Source organism: Oncorhynchus nerka, unplaced genomic scaffold (assembly GCF_034236695.1).
Source record: "Oncorhynchus nerka isolate Pitt River unplaced genomic scaffold, Oner_Uvic_2.0 unplaced_scaffold_915, whole genome shotgun sequence".
NCBI lineage: Eukaryota > Metazoa > Chordata > Actinopteri > Salmoniformes > Salmonidae > Oncorhynchus > Oncorhynchus nerka.
The window spans coordinates 157905-172100 of NW_027040389.1; the positions used below are offsets into that span (position 1 = coordinate 157905).

The 14196-nt window shown below is 52.8% G+C and overlaps 1 pseudogene; it reads left to right on the forward strand.

Annotated features, from left to right (window-relative positions):
• Positions 1-14196, forward strand: part of LOC135570712 (huntingtin-like) — a 98621-nt pseudogene that overhangs the window by 16074 nt on the left and 68351 nt on the right.

Genomic DNA, 14196 nt, shown 5'->3' on the forward strand with positions numbered 1-14196 from the left:
CCACAACGTGGTGACGGTGTGTGTGTGTGTGTGTGTGTGTCCAGGTCTATGAGTTGACTCTCCACTACAGCCAGCATGGCGACCACAACGTGGTGACGGTGTGTGTGTGTGTGTGTGTGTGTGTGTGTCCAGGTCTATGAGTTGACTCTCCACTACAGCCAGCACAGCGACCACAACGTGGTGACGGCCTCTCTGGAACTGATGCAGCAGATGTTCCGGACTCCTCCCCCGGAGCTACTGCACATGCTCATTACGCCCGGCAGCGTTCCGCACGCCAGCGTGTTCCGACGGGACGTGGAGAGACGCGCCCACTCCGGCAGCATCCTGGAGTTCATTGGTTAGTCCGCCCGTCAATCAAACGAATACTGATTGGTCGTTGGTGGATTGCTCTTGTCGGTTAAATCGTTTCGTTTCGAATTTACAAAGCCCAGTCATTGGGTGAATTCTCTGCCAGTCACTGTACAGAGCTCCGCCTCCTGTCTCTCTGTTCTTTTTTTGTTGCTGTCTGCTGATTGGTCCCAAAAGGCTTCCTAATGTTTTGTACACTCAGTGTATAGTGAACTACTAGTGACCAGAGCCCTATTCCCTATATAGTGCACTACTAGTGACCAGAGCCCTATTCCCTATATAGTGAACTACTAGTGACCAGAGCCCTATTCCCTATATAGTGAACTACTAGTGACCAGAGCCCTATTCCCTATATAGTGCACTACTAGTGACCAGAGCCCTATTCCCTATATAGTGAACTACTAGTGACCAGAGCCCTATTCCCTATATAGTGCACTACTAGTGACCAGAGCCCTATTCCCTATATAGTGAACTACTAGTGACCAGAGCCCTATTCCCTATATAGGGAATAGGGTGCCATTTGGGATGAATAGCTTCTCTTACTAACTAACTCTCTTCCTCTGTCTGTCTGGGGTATAATGCCTATTTCACATGGGGCTTTTCTTCTTTTCTCTTCTTCACTTCCTGTTCCTGTGTGTGTTCTTCCTGTTTCCTGCCTGCAGCCGGGGGCGGGTCTTCCTGTAATAGTCCACTCCTCCTCAGAAAACAGAAAGGTACTGCTCCCTCTATCTGACACGGTGTTTCCCAAACCTCTCCTCCAGCACCCCCAGCCATTCGACATGTTTCCATGTATTCCTGGACTAGTTTGGTGGGTTCCTGGACTAGTTTGGTGTGTTCCTGGACTAGTTTGGTGTGTTCCTGGACTAGTTTGGTGCGTTCCTGGACTAGTTTGGTGCGTTCCTGGACTAGCACGTCTGATAAAGCTAAAGAAGAAGTTGGGTGTTAGTTGATCAGGTTGTTTTAGCTTTAGAATAGTTGAAATACATGGAAGCACTTGGGGTCCCAGAGGAAAGGTTGGAGAACCATTGGTCTACCACAGCTTTCTCTAACACTGCTGACTGATCATATAGAGACCTGTGTTACAGTAGTCCTCTTTAACACAGCTTTCTCTAACACTGCTGACTGATCATATAGAGACCTGTGTTACAGTAGTCCTCTTTACCACAGCTTTCTCTAACACTGCTGACTGGTCATGTTACAGTAGCCGTCTTTATCCTGTCTGTGTGTCCCAGGCAAGATGCTGTCGGGGGAGGAGGAGGGGTTGGAGGACGACCCTGAGAGGGCAGAGGTCACCACCGGGGCCTTTACAGGTGAGACAGAATACAGGAACATCACCATTCATATCACTCAAGCTCATTATTATTATTATTATTATTATTATTATTATTTATTATTTATTATTATTATTTATTATTTATTATTATTATTGTTATTTATTATTGTTATTATTTAGTATGATTCATTATGTATTATTATTATTTATTATTATTATTATTATTATTATTATTATTATTATTTATTATTTATTATTATTATTTATTATTATTTATTATTATTATTTATTATTATTATTTATTATTTATTATTTATTATTATTATTTATTATTATTATTTATTATTATTATTTATTATTATTATTTATTATTATTATTTATTATTATTGTTATTATTATTATTGTTATTTATTATTATTGTTATTATTGTTATTGTTATTATTCATTATTTATTATTATTGTTATTATTGTTATTATTATTATTGTTATTTATTATCATTATTTATTATTATTGTTATTATTGTTATTATTATTATTGTTATTTATTATCATTATTTATTATTATTGTTATGACATGTTGGCACGATGCTTATCCAATCGTTTGATCGTTTGAATGTTCATCGTTTAAAGGTAAATCATTCGTTAATTGGTATCCGGCATCATGTCGAGCCAATCGTATTGTCATTAGGGGGGGGTCTATTAAAATGATTAACTCTCACTATTATAAATATTCAAATATTAACTCATGGAACATAGGATTTATCAACTGGGGGGGGGTCCATTCTTTACTCTCCCCTGTTTGAAATATTAACTAATGGAACATAGGATTTATCAACTGGGGGGGTCCATTCTTTACTCTCCCCTGTTTGAAATATTAACTAATGGAACATAGGATTTATCAACTGGGGGTCCATTCTTTACTCTCCCCTGTTTGAAATATTAACTAATGGAACATAGGATTTATCAACTGGGGGGGGGGGGGTCCATTCTTTACTCTCCCCTGTTTGAAATATTAACTAATGGAACATAGGATTTATCAACTGGGGGGGGGGGGTCCATTCTTTACTCTCCCCTGTTTGAAATATTAACTAATGGAACATAGGATTTATCAACTGGGGGGTCCATTCTTTACTCTCCCTGTTTGAAATATTAACTAATGGAACATAGGATTTATCAACTGGGGGGTCCATTCTTTACTCTCCTCTGTTTGAAATATTAACTCATGGAACATAGGATTTATGAAACTGACAGGGAGTAGGCCTGTATCCCGCCGTTCACTTTTAATGTGAACCATCCTTATGAACCAACCATCCGTATGAACCAACCAAACTGACAGGGAATAGGCCTGTATCCCGCCGTTCACTTTTAATGTGAACCATCCTTATGAACCAACCATCCGTATGAACCAACCAAACTGACAGGAGTAGGCCTGTATCCCGCCGTTCACTTTTAATGTGAACCATCCTTATGAACCAACCATCCGTATGAACCAACCAAACTGACAGGGAGTAGGCCTGTATCCCGCCGTTCACTTTTAATGTGAACCATCCTTATGAACCAACCATCCGTATGAACCAACCAAACTGACAGGGAGTAGGCCTGTATCCCGCCGTTCACTTTTAATGTGAACCATCCTTATGAACCAACCAAACTGACAGGGAGTAGGCCTGTATCCCGCCGTTCACTTTTAATGTGAACCATCCTTATGAACCAACCATCCGTATGAACCAACCAAACTGACAGGGAATAGGCCTGTATCCCGCCGTTCACTTTTAATGTGAACCATCCTTATGAACCAACCAAACTGACAGGGAGTAGGCCTGTATCCCGCCGTTCACTTTTAATGTGAACCATCCTTATGAACCAACCATCCGTATGAACCAACCAAACTGACAGGGAATAGGCCTGTATCCCGCCGTTCACTTTTAATGTGAACCATCCTTATGAACCAACCATCCGTATGAACCAACCAAACTGACAGGGAGTAGGCCTGTATCCCGCCGTTCACTTTTAATGTGAACCATCCTTATGAACCAACCATCCGTATGAACCAACCAAACTGACAGGGAGTAGGCCTGTATCCCGCCGTTCACTTTTAATGTGAACCATCCTTATGAACCAACCATCCGTATGAACCAACCAAACTGACAGGGAGTAGGCCTGTATCCCGCCGTTCACTTTTAATGTGAACCATCCTTATGAACCAACCATCCGTATGAACCAACCATCCGTATGAACCAACCATCCGTATGAACCAACCATCCTTATGAACCAACCATCCGTATGAACCAACCATCCGTATGAACCAACCATCAGTATGAACCAACCATCAGTATGAACCAACCATCAGTATGAACCAACCATTAGTATGAACCAACCATTAGTATGAACCAACCATCCGTATGAACCAACCATCCGTATGAACCAACCATCCGTATGAACCAACCATTAGTATGAACCAACCATTAGTATGAACCAACCATCCGTATGAACCAACCATTAGTATGAACCAACCATCCGTATGAACCAACCATCCGTATGAACCAACCATTAGTATGAACCAACCATTAGTATGAACCAACCATTAGTATGAACCAACCATCCGTATGAACCAACCATCCGTATGAACCAACCATTAGTATGAACCAACCATTAGTATGAACCAACCATTAGTATGAAACAACCATCCGTATGAACCAACCATTAGTATGAACCAACCATCCGTATGAACCAACCCTTAGTATGAAACAACCATCCTTATGAACCAACCATCCTTATGAACCAACCATCCTTATGAACCAACCATCCGTATGAACCAACCATCCGTATGAACCAACCATTAGTATGAACCAACCATCCGTATGAACCAACCATCCGTATGAACCATCCATCCGTATGAACCATCCATCCGTATGAACCAACCCTTAGTATGAACCAACCATCAGTATGAACCAACCATCAGTATGAACCAACCCTTAGTATGAACCAACCATCAGTATGAACCAACCCTTAGTATGAACCAACCATCAGTATGAACCAACCCTTAGTATGAACCAACCATCAGTATGAACCAACCCTTAGTATGAACCAACCATCCGTATGAACCAACCATCCGTATGAACCAACTATCAGTATGAACCAGCACATGAACTCAAAACTAAACTGTCACAATTGGAAGCGAGTACGCATATATCCCTACCACTCCACAGACAAAATTCACAAATACGACATTATAAGGACAGACCTCAATCACGTACTTAAATATAGATATTTTATTCCTATATGTTCATCAACCAATTAAATTAAAACACTTTGCCCATTTTCTAAGAATTTGTAAGATACTTATTTGCATAAAATGGACAGAGGCCAGTCTCAAAATCAATCAATAGCGTTTATTCTCGAGAGTACTGATCACAGTACAATTTACATCAGGTTATAAACTAAAAATGATGTCATAGGTTTTAAACTGTCCTTCCTCCACTCCGATACAATGTCATTATAGTTCACAAGCCTTCCCACACTGTCTACCACCTGTTAAATAATCTACGACAAGCCCAAGGTCTCTCCTCTCCCTGGGACAGGATGTCCTGTAAGGAATGTCAGTATAGCCCAAGGTCTCTCCTCTCCCTGGGTGGGGACAGGATGTCCTGTAAGGAATGTCAGTATAGCCCAAGGTCTCTCCTCTCCCTGGGTGGGGACAGGATGTCCTGTAAGGAATGTCAGTATAGCCCAAGGTCTCTCCTCTCCCTGGGACAGGATGTCCTGTAAGGAATGTCAGTATAGCCCAAGGTCTCTCCTCTCCCTGGGTGGGGACAGGATGTCCTGTAAGGAATGTCAGTATAGCCCAAGGTCTCTCCTCTCCCTGGGTGGGGACAGGATGTCCTGTAAGGAATGTCAGTATAGCCCAAGGTCTCTCCTCTCCCTGGGTGAGGACAGGATGTCCTGTAATTAACACAGCATTCTAGCCCGGTCTGACGATAACTTATTTAGTTTCTAACAAGGAACAGACGGTCCTTGTTCTAATTCTTGACTAAAACTACACACGTTATATTCGGTATTATGATTATAATAAGATTCATACATCCATACAGTAACATAGTAGTATTCTGTTTTAGTCATAGTTCTGATTTTAAATGTATACATCATTTAGTCATTATTCATAAAAAAATCCCTTTAACAGGATGTGAATTTATCACACACAACACCAGGCAAAAATAACTATTTAAATTACTCCAGACCCAGTCATCTGTTAGCAGTACAACTTCAATCAAATAGACCCAAACGTGCAAATATTTATTCAATTAAATTAACCAGGGGGGGGTCCATTCTTTACTCATCCCCTGTCTGTTGTATTGAAAGATGAGGTTGAGAGAGAGGGTGATGATTTTAATGTGTCTCCCACCTTGACTCAGCCTCTGTCGCGGGCGCCGACGCCACCGCCCAGGTGGTCGACATCATTACTCAGCAGCCCCGCTCCTCACAGCATGCCCTGCAGCCCGGCGACTCCGTGGACCTCGGTGGCGCCTCCTCGGGCAAGGAACGACTGCCCTCGGGACGTCCGGCGGCGAGGGAGGGGCGGGGACTCCCGAGTCGCCCAATGACAACGCAGCGGACGAGGACATGCTCAGCCACAGCTCCAGCGGGGCTAACGTTACCCCGGAAACGGCCGACTACGCCACACCGGAGAACGCGGAGATGCCCGACGGGCCCCTGCTGGACCCCCTGGGAGACCCCTCGCTGCCCCCGAGCGCCGACTCGTCGCAGACCACCACAGAGGGGCCGGACTCGGCCGCCACGCCTTCAGACGCCGCTGAACTCGTAAGTCTGCCTGACATGTAGGAGTGAGACTTTGTTATTTACAGAGAAGTAGTTTTGATTTAATTTACTAGAAGCGAAAACGCTCGATTCTCCTCCGATGTTGCCGATACTGGGGGAGATTTAGAGATTAGAGATTGGAGTTGGAATGAGTGATTTGAATCAGTTGGAATGGACCAGGTTTCCCAGACCATAGAATTAGACTCAGTAGAATGAATCAAAACCTCCATCATCAGTCGTGCAGGTTTCTGATTGGATGCCGTCGGCTGCATGTGTTAAACACTGAGGCTCACAGTGGTTGGTGTAGACTGTCGTTATGCCCGGTAGACAGTGGTTGGTGTAGACTGTTGTTATGCCCGGTAGACAGTGGTTGGTGTAGACTGTTGTTATGCCCGGTAGACAGTGGTTGGTGTAGACTGTCGTTATGCCCGGTAGACAGTGGTTGGTGTAGACTGTCGTTATGCCCGGTAGACAGTGGTTGGTGTAGACTGTCGTTATGCCCGGTAGACAGTGGTTGGTGTAGACTGTCGTTATGCCGGTAGACAGTGGTTGGTGTAGACTGTCGTTATGCTGTGGTTGGTGTAGACAGTGGTTGGTGGTTGGTGTAGACTGTCGTTATGCCCGGTAGACAGTGGTTGGTGTAGACTGTCGTTATGCCCGGTAGACAGTGGTTGGTGTAGACTGTCGTTATGCCCAGTGGTTGGTAGACAGTGGTTGGTGTAGACTGTCGTTATGCCCGGTAGACAGTGGTTGGTGTAGACTGTCGTTATGCCCGGTAGACAGTGGTTGGTGTAGACTGTCGTTATGCCCGGTAGACAGTGGTTGGTGTAGACTGTCGTTATGCCCGGTAGACAGTGGTTGGTGTAGACTGTCGTTATGCCCGGTAGACAGTGGTTGGTGTAGACTGTCGTTATGCCCGGTAGACAGTGGTTGGTGTAGACTGTCGTTATGCCCGGTAGACAGTGGTTGGTGTAGACTGTCGTTATGCCCGGTGAGACAGTGGTTGGTTGTAGACTGTCGTTATGCCCGGTAGACAGTGGTTGGTGTAGACTGTCGTTATGCCCGGTAGACAGTGGTTGGTGTAGACTGTCGTGCCCGGTAGACAGTGGTTGGTGTAGACTGTCGTTATGCCGGTAGACAGTGGTTGGTGTAGACTGTCGTTATGCCCGGTAGACAGTGGTTGGTGTAGACTGTCGTTATGCCCGGTAGACAGTGGTTGGTGTAGACTGTCGTTATGCCCGGTAGACAGTGGTTGGTGTAGACTGTCGTTATGCCCGGTAGACAGTGGTTGGTGTAGACTGTCGTTATGCCCGGTAGACAGTGGTTGGTGTAGACTGTCGTTATGCCCGGTAGACAGTGGTTGGTGTGGACTGTCGTTATGCCCGGTAGACAGTGGTTGGTGTAGACTGTCGTTATGCCCTAGACAGTGGTTGGTGTAGACTGTCGTTATGCCCGGTAGACAGTGGTTGGTGTAGACTGTCGTTATGCCCGGTAGACAGTGGTTGGTGTAGACTTCGTTATGCCCGGTAGACAGTGGTTGGTGTAGACTGTCGTTATGCCCGGTAGACAGTGGTTGGTGTAGACTGTCGTTATGCTGTGGTAGACAGTGGTTGGTGTAGACTGTCGTAGACAGTGGTTGGTGTAGACTGTCGTTATGCCCGGTAGACAGTGGTTGGTGTAGACTGTCGTTATGCCCGGTAGACAGTGGTTGGTGTAGACTGTCGTTATGCCCGGTAGACAGTGGTTGGTGTAGACTGTCGTTATGCCCGGTAGACAGTGGTTGGTGTAGACTGTCGTTATGCCCTGGTAGACAGTGGTTGGTGTAGACTGTCGTTATGCCCGGTAGACAGTGGTTGGTGTAGACTGTCGTTATGCCCGGTAGACAGTGGTTGGTGTAGACTGTCGTTATGCCCGGTAGACAGTGGTTGGTGTAGACTGTCGTTATGCCCGGTAGACAGTGGTTGGTGTAGACTGTCGTTATGCCCGGTAGACAGTGGTTGGTGTAGACTGTCGTTATGCCCGGTAGACAGTGGTTGGTGTAGACTGTCGTTATGCCCGGTAGACAGTGGTTGGACTGTGCCCGGTAGACTAGACTGTCGTTATGCCCGGTAGACAGTGGTTGGTGTAGACTGTCGTTATGCCCGGTAGACAGTGGTTGGTGTAGACTGTCGTTATGCCCGGTAGACAGTGGTTGGTGTAGACTGTCGTTATGCCCGGTAGACAGTGGTTGGTGTAGACTGTCGTTATGCCCGGTAGACAGTGGTTGGTGTAGACTGTCGTTATGCCCGGTAGACAGTGGTTGGTGTAGACTGTCGTTATGCCCGGTAGACACTGTGGTTGGTGTAGACTGTCGTTATGCCCGGTAGACAGTGGTTGGTGTAGACTGTCGTTATGCCCGGTAGACAGTGGTTGGTGTAGACTGTCGTTATGCCCGGTAGACAGTGGTTGGTGTAGACTGTAGACGTTATGCCCGGTAGACAGTGGTTGGTGTAGACTGTCGTTATGCCGGTAGACAGTGGTTGGTGTAGACTGTCGTTATGCCCGGTAGACAGTGGTTGGTGTAGACTGTCGTTATGCCCGGTAGACAGTGGTTGGTGTAGACTGTCGTTATGCCCGGTAGACAGTGGTTGGTGTAGACTGTCGTTATGCCCGGTAGACAGTGGTTGGTGTAGACTGTCGTTATGCCCGGTAGACAGTGGTTGGTGTAGACTGTCGTTATGCCCGGTAGACAGTGGTTGGTGTAGACTGTCGTTATGCCCGGTAGACAGTGGTTGGTGTAGACTGTCGTTATGCCCGGTAGACAGTGGTTGGTGTAGACTGTCGTTATGCCCGGTAGACAGTGGTTGGTGTAGACTGTCGTTATGCCCGGTAGACAGTGGTTGGTGTAGACTGTCGTTATGCCCGGTAGACAGTGGTTGGTGTAGACTGTCGTTATGCCCGGTAGACAGTGGTTGGTGTAGACTGTCGTTATGCCCGGTAGACAGTGGTTGGTGTAGACTGTCGTTATGCCCGGTAGACAGTGGTTGGTGTAGACTGTGGTTAGACAGTGGTTGGTGTAGACTGTCGTTATGCCCGGTAGACAGTGGTTGGTGTAGACTGTCGTTATGCCCGGTAGACAGTGGTTGGTGTAGACTGTCGTTATGCCCGGTAGACAGTGGTTGGTGTAGACTGTCGTTATGCCCGGTAGACAGTGGTTGGTGTAGACTGTCGTTATGCCCGGTAGACAGTGGTTGGTGTAGACTGTCGTTATGCCCGGTAGACAGTGGTTGGTGTAGACTGTCGTTATGCCCGGTAGACAGTGGTTGACAGTGGTTGGTGTAGACTGTCGTTATGCCCGGTAGACAGTGGTTGGCGTAACATTGCTTTGAATGGGAATGTCCGTTCCTCTAATTCTGATTCTATGGTCTGCCCTCCTCCCCACCCACCCCGTGACACGCAGTCGCGTCCGCGGTTGCCACGGGTGATGGTGGAGCCGCCGTTTGAGGCCCCTCCCTCTCCGACCTCCACCGAGGGTCCAGACGCGTCCGACAGCGACTCTTCCGTCTACTCCTCCTCTTCCTCCTCTTCCTCCTCCGCCGCTGCTGCTGCTGCTTCTTCTTCCTCCCTCTCTTCTGGCGCCGACGCTTCCTCTAGCGGTAGTAGCAAGGTGATTGGCTGATTGGTTGATGATGTCATAGGGGAGGGGGGGGTATACCTGGCTGTAGTTCCGTTTTGTTCTTGTCATTCTCGTCCGTCCGAACCCGCCCCCCCCCCCCCCCCCCCCGTTCCTTAAGACCGGTACTCTACTCCCTGCTAAGAACCGCCCCCGTCTCCCCCCTCTCTTGTTTCCTTGGCAATCTGGAGTCAAGGATTTAATCCCCCTCCTGATTGGTTGCTTTCCCCATCCTTCTTGTTTGGTGATTTATTAGTTTTCTTAGATCATTGAAACTCTTCAGAAATCTAAAACGAATCCCCTCCCCTCGCTCCTCCTTACCTCTCGCTCCCCCTCTCCCCCTCGCTCGACCCCTACCTCTCGCTCCCCCTCTCCCCCTCGCTCCTCCTTACCTCTCGCTCCCCCTCTCCCCCTCGCTCGACCCCCTACCTCTCGCTCCCCTCTCCCCCTCGCTCGACCCCCTACCCTCCTTCCCTCGCTCCCCCTTCTCCCTCGCTCCCCGTTCTCCCCTCGCTCCCCCTTCTCCCCTCCTTCCCCCTCTCTCCCCCTTCTCCCCTCGCTCCCCGTTCTCCCCTCGCTCCCCGTTCTCCCTCGCTCCCCCTTCTCCCCTCCTCCCCTCCTTCCCCCTCTCTCCCCCTTCTCCCCTCGCTCCCCGTTCTCCCCTCGCTCCCCCTTCTCCCCTCCTCCCCTCCTTCCCCCTCCTTCCCCCTTCTCCCCTCCTCCCCTCCTTCCCCCTCTCTCCCCCTTCTCCCCTCCTTCCCCCTCTCTCCCCCTTCTCCCCTCCTCCCCTCCTTCCCCCTTCTCCCCTCCTCCCCTCCTTCCCCCTCGCTCCCCCTTCTCCCCTCCTCCCCCCCTCCTCCCCTCTCCCCCTCTCTCCCCCTTCTCCCCTCCTCCCCTCCTTCCCCCTCGCTCCCCCTTCTCCCTCCTCCCCTCCTCCCCTCCTTCCCCCTCTCTCCCCCTCTCTCCCCCTTCTCCCCTCCTTCCCCCTTCTCCCCTCCTCCCCTCCTTCCCCCTCGCTCCCCCTTCTCCCCTCCTCCCCTCCTTCCCCCTCCTCCCCTCCTCCCCTCTCTCCCCCTCTCCCCCTTCTCCCCTCCTCCCCTCCTTCCCCCTCGCTCCCCCTTCTCCCCTCCTTCCCCCTCCTCCCCTCCTCCCCTCCTTCCCCCTCCTCCCCTCCTTCCCCCTTCCCCCTCCTCCCCTCCTTCCCCCTTCCCCCTCCTCCCCTCCTTCCCCCTCTCTCCCCCTCTCTCCCCCTTCTCCCCTCCTTCCCCCTTCTCCCCTCCTCCCCTCCTTCCCCCTCTCTCCCGTTCTCCCCTCCTTCCCCCTCTCTCCCCCTTCTCCCCTCCTCCCCTCCTTCCCCCTCTCTCCCCCTTCTCCCCTCGCTCCCCGTTCTCCCCTCGCTCCCCCTTCTCCCCTCCTCCCCTCCTCCCCTCCTTCTCCCCTCCTCCCCTCCTTCCCCCTCTCTCCCCCTTCTCCCCTCCTCCCTCCTTCCCCCTCTCTCCCCCTTCTCCCCTCGCTCCCCGTTCTCCCCTCGCTCCCGTTCTCCCCTCGCTCCCCCTTCTCCCCTCCTCCCCTCCTCCCCTCCTTCTCCCCTCCTCCCCTCCTTCCCCCTCTCTCCCCCTTCTCCCCTCCTCCCCTCCTTCCCCCTCTCTCCCCCTTCTCCCCTCGCTCCCCGTTCTCCCCTCGCTCCCGTTCTCCCCTCGCTCCCCCTTCTCCCCTCCTCCCCTCCTCCCCTCCTTCTCCCCTCCTCCCCTCCTTCCCCCTCTCCCCCTCCTCCCCTCCTTCTCCCCTCCTCCCCTCCTTCCCCCTCTCTCCCCCTTCTCCCCTCCTCCCCTCCTTCTCCCCTCCTCCCCTCCTTCCCCCTCTCTCCCCCTTCTCCCCTCCTCCCCTCCTCCCCTCCTTCTCCCCTCCTCCCCTCCTTCCCCTCTCTCCCCCTTCTCCCCTCCTCCCCTCCTTCTCCCCTCCTCCCCTCCTTCCCCCTCTCTCCCCCTTCTCCCCTCCTCCCCTCCTTCCCCCTCTCTCCCCCTTCTCCCCTCGCTCCCCGTTCTCCCCTCGCTCCCCCTTCTCCCCTCCACCCCTCCTTCTCCCCTCCTTCCCCCTTCTCCCCTCCTCCCCTCCTCCCCTCCTTCTCCCCTCCTTCCCCCTTCTCCCCTCCTCCCCTCCTTCCCCCTCTCTCCCCCTTCTCCCTCCTCCCCTCCTTCCCCCTCTCTCCCCCTCCTTCCCCCTCTCTCCCCCTTCTCCCCTCGCTCCCCGTTCTCCCCTCGCTCCCCTTCTCCCCTCCTCCCCTTCTCCCCTCCTCCCCTCCTTCCCCCTCTCTCCCCCTTCTCCCTCCTCCCCTCCTTCCCCCTTCTCCCCTCCTCCCCTCCTTCCCCCTCGCTCCCCCTTCTCCCCTCCTCCCCTCCTTCCCCCTTCTCCCCTCCTTCCCCCTCTCTCCCCCTCTCTCCCCCTTCTCCCCTCCTCCCCTCCTTCCCCTCGCTCCCCTCCTCCCCTCCTTCCCCCCTCCTCCCTCCTCCCCTCCTTCCCCCTCTCTCCCCCTCTCTCCCCTTCTCCCCTCCTTCCCCCTTCTCCCCTCCTCCCCTCCTTCCCCCTCGCTCCCCCTTCTCCCCTCCTTCCCCCTCCTCCCCTCCTCCCCTCCTTCCCCCTCTCTCCCCCTCTCTCCCCCTTCTCCCCTCCTCCCCTCCTTCCCCCTCGCTCCCCCTCCTCCCCTCCTCCCCTCCTTCCCCCTCGCTCCCCCTCCTCCCCTCCTTCCCCCTCCTTCCCCCTCCTCCCCTCCTTCCCCCTCTCTCCCCCTTCTCCCCTCCTTCCCCCTTCTCCCCCTCCTCCCCTCCTTCCCCCTTCTCCCTCCTCCCCTCCTTCCCCCTCTCTCCCCGTTCTCCCCTTCTTCCCCCTCTCTCCCCCTTCTCCCCTCCTTCCCCCTCTCTCCCCCTTCTCCCCTCGCTCCCCGTTCTCCCCTCGCTCCCCCTTCTCCCCTCCTCCCTCCTTCTCCCCTCCTCCCCTCCTTCCCTCCTTCCCTCCTCCCCTCCTCCCCTCCTTCCCCCTCTCTCCCCCTCCTCCCCTCCTTCTCCCCTCCTCCCCTCCTCCCCTCCTTCTCCCCTCCTCCCCTCCTTCCCTCCTCCCCTCCTTCTCCCCTCCTCCCCTCCTTCCCCCTCTCTCCCCCTTCTCCCCTCCTCCCCTCCTCCCCTCCTTCTCCCCTCCTCCCCTCCTTCCCCTCTCTCTCTCCCCCTTCTCCCTCCTCCCCTCCTCCCCTCCTTCCCCCTCTCTCCCCCTTCTCCCCTCCCTCCCCTCCTTCCCCCTCTCTCCCCCTCCTTCCCCCTCTCTCCCCCTTCTCCCCTCGCTCCCGTTCTCCCCTCGCTCCCCCTTCTCCCCTCCCCCTTCTCCCCTCCTCCCCTCCTCCTCCTTCTCCCCTCCTCCCCTCCTTCCCCCTCGCTCCCCCTTCTCCCCTCCTCCCCTCCTTCCCCTCTCTCCCCCTCTCTCCCCTTCTCCCCTCCTCCCCTCCTTCCCCTCGCTCCCCCTTCTCCCCTCCTCCCCTCCTTCCCCCTCGCTCCCCCTTCTCCCCTCCTCCCCTCCTTCCCCCTCTCTCCCCCTCTCTCCCCCTTCTCCCCTCCTTCCCCTTCTCCCCTCCTCCCTCCTTCCCCCTCGCTCCCCCTTCTCCCCTCCTCCCCTCCTTCCCCCTCCTCCCCTCCTCCCCTCCTTCCCCTCTCTCCCCCTCTCTCCCCTTCTCCCCTCCTCCCCTCCTTCCCCCTCGCTCCCCCTTCTCCCCTCCTCCCTCCTTCCCCCTCGCTCCCCTTCTCCCCTCCTCCCCTCCTTCCCCCTCCTCCCCTCCTTCCCCTCTCTCCCCCTCTCTCCCCCTTCTCCCCTCCTTCCCCCTTCTCCCCTCCTTCCCCCTTCTCCCCTCCTCCCCTCCTTCCCCCTCTCTCCCCCGTTCTCCCCTCCTTCCCCCCTCTCTCCCCCTTCTCCCTCCTTCCCCCTCTCTCCCCCTTCTCCCCTCGCTCCCCCTTCTCCCCTCGCTCCCCCTTCTCCCCTCCTCCCCTCCTTCTCCCCTCCTCCCCTCCTTCCCCCTCTCTCCCCCTTCTCCCTCCTCCCCTCCTTCCCCCTCTCTCCCCCTTCTCC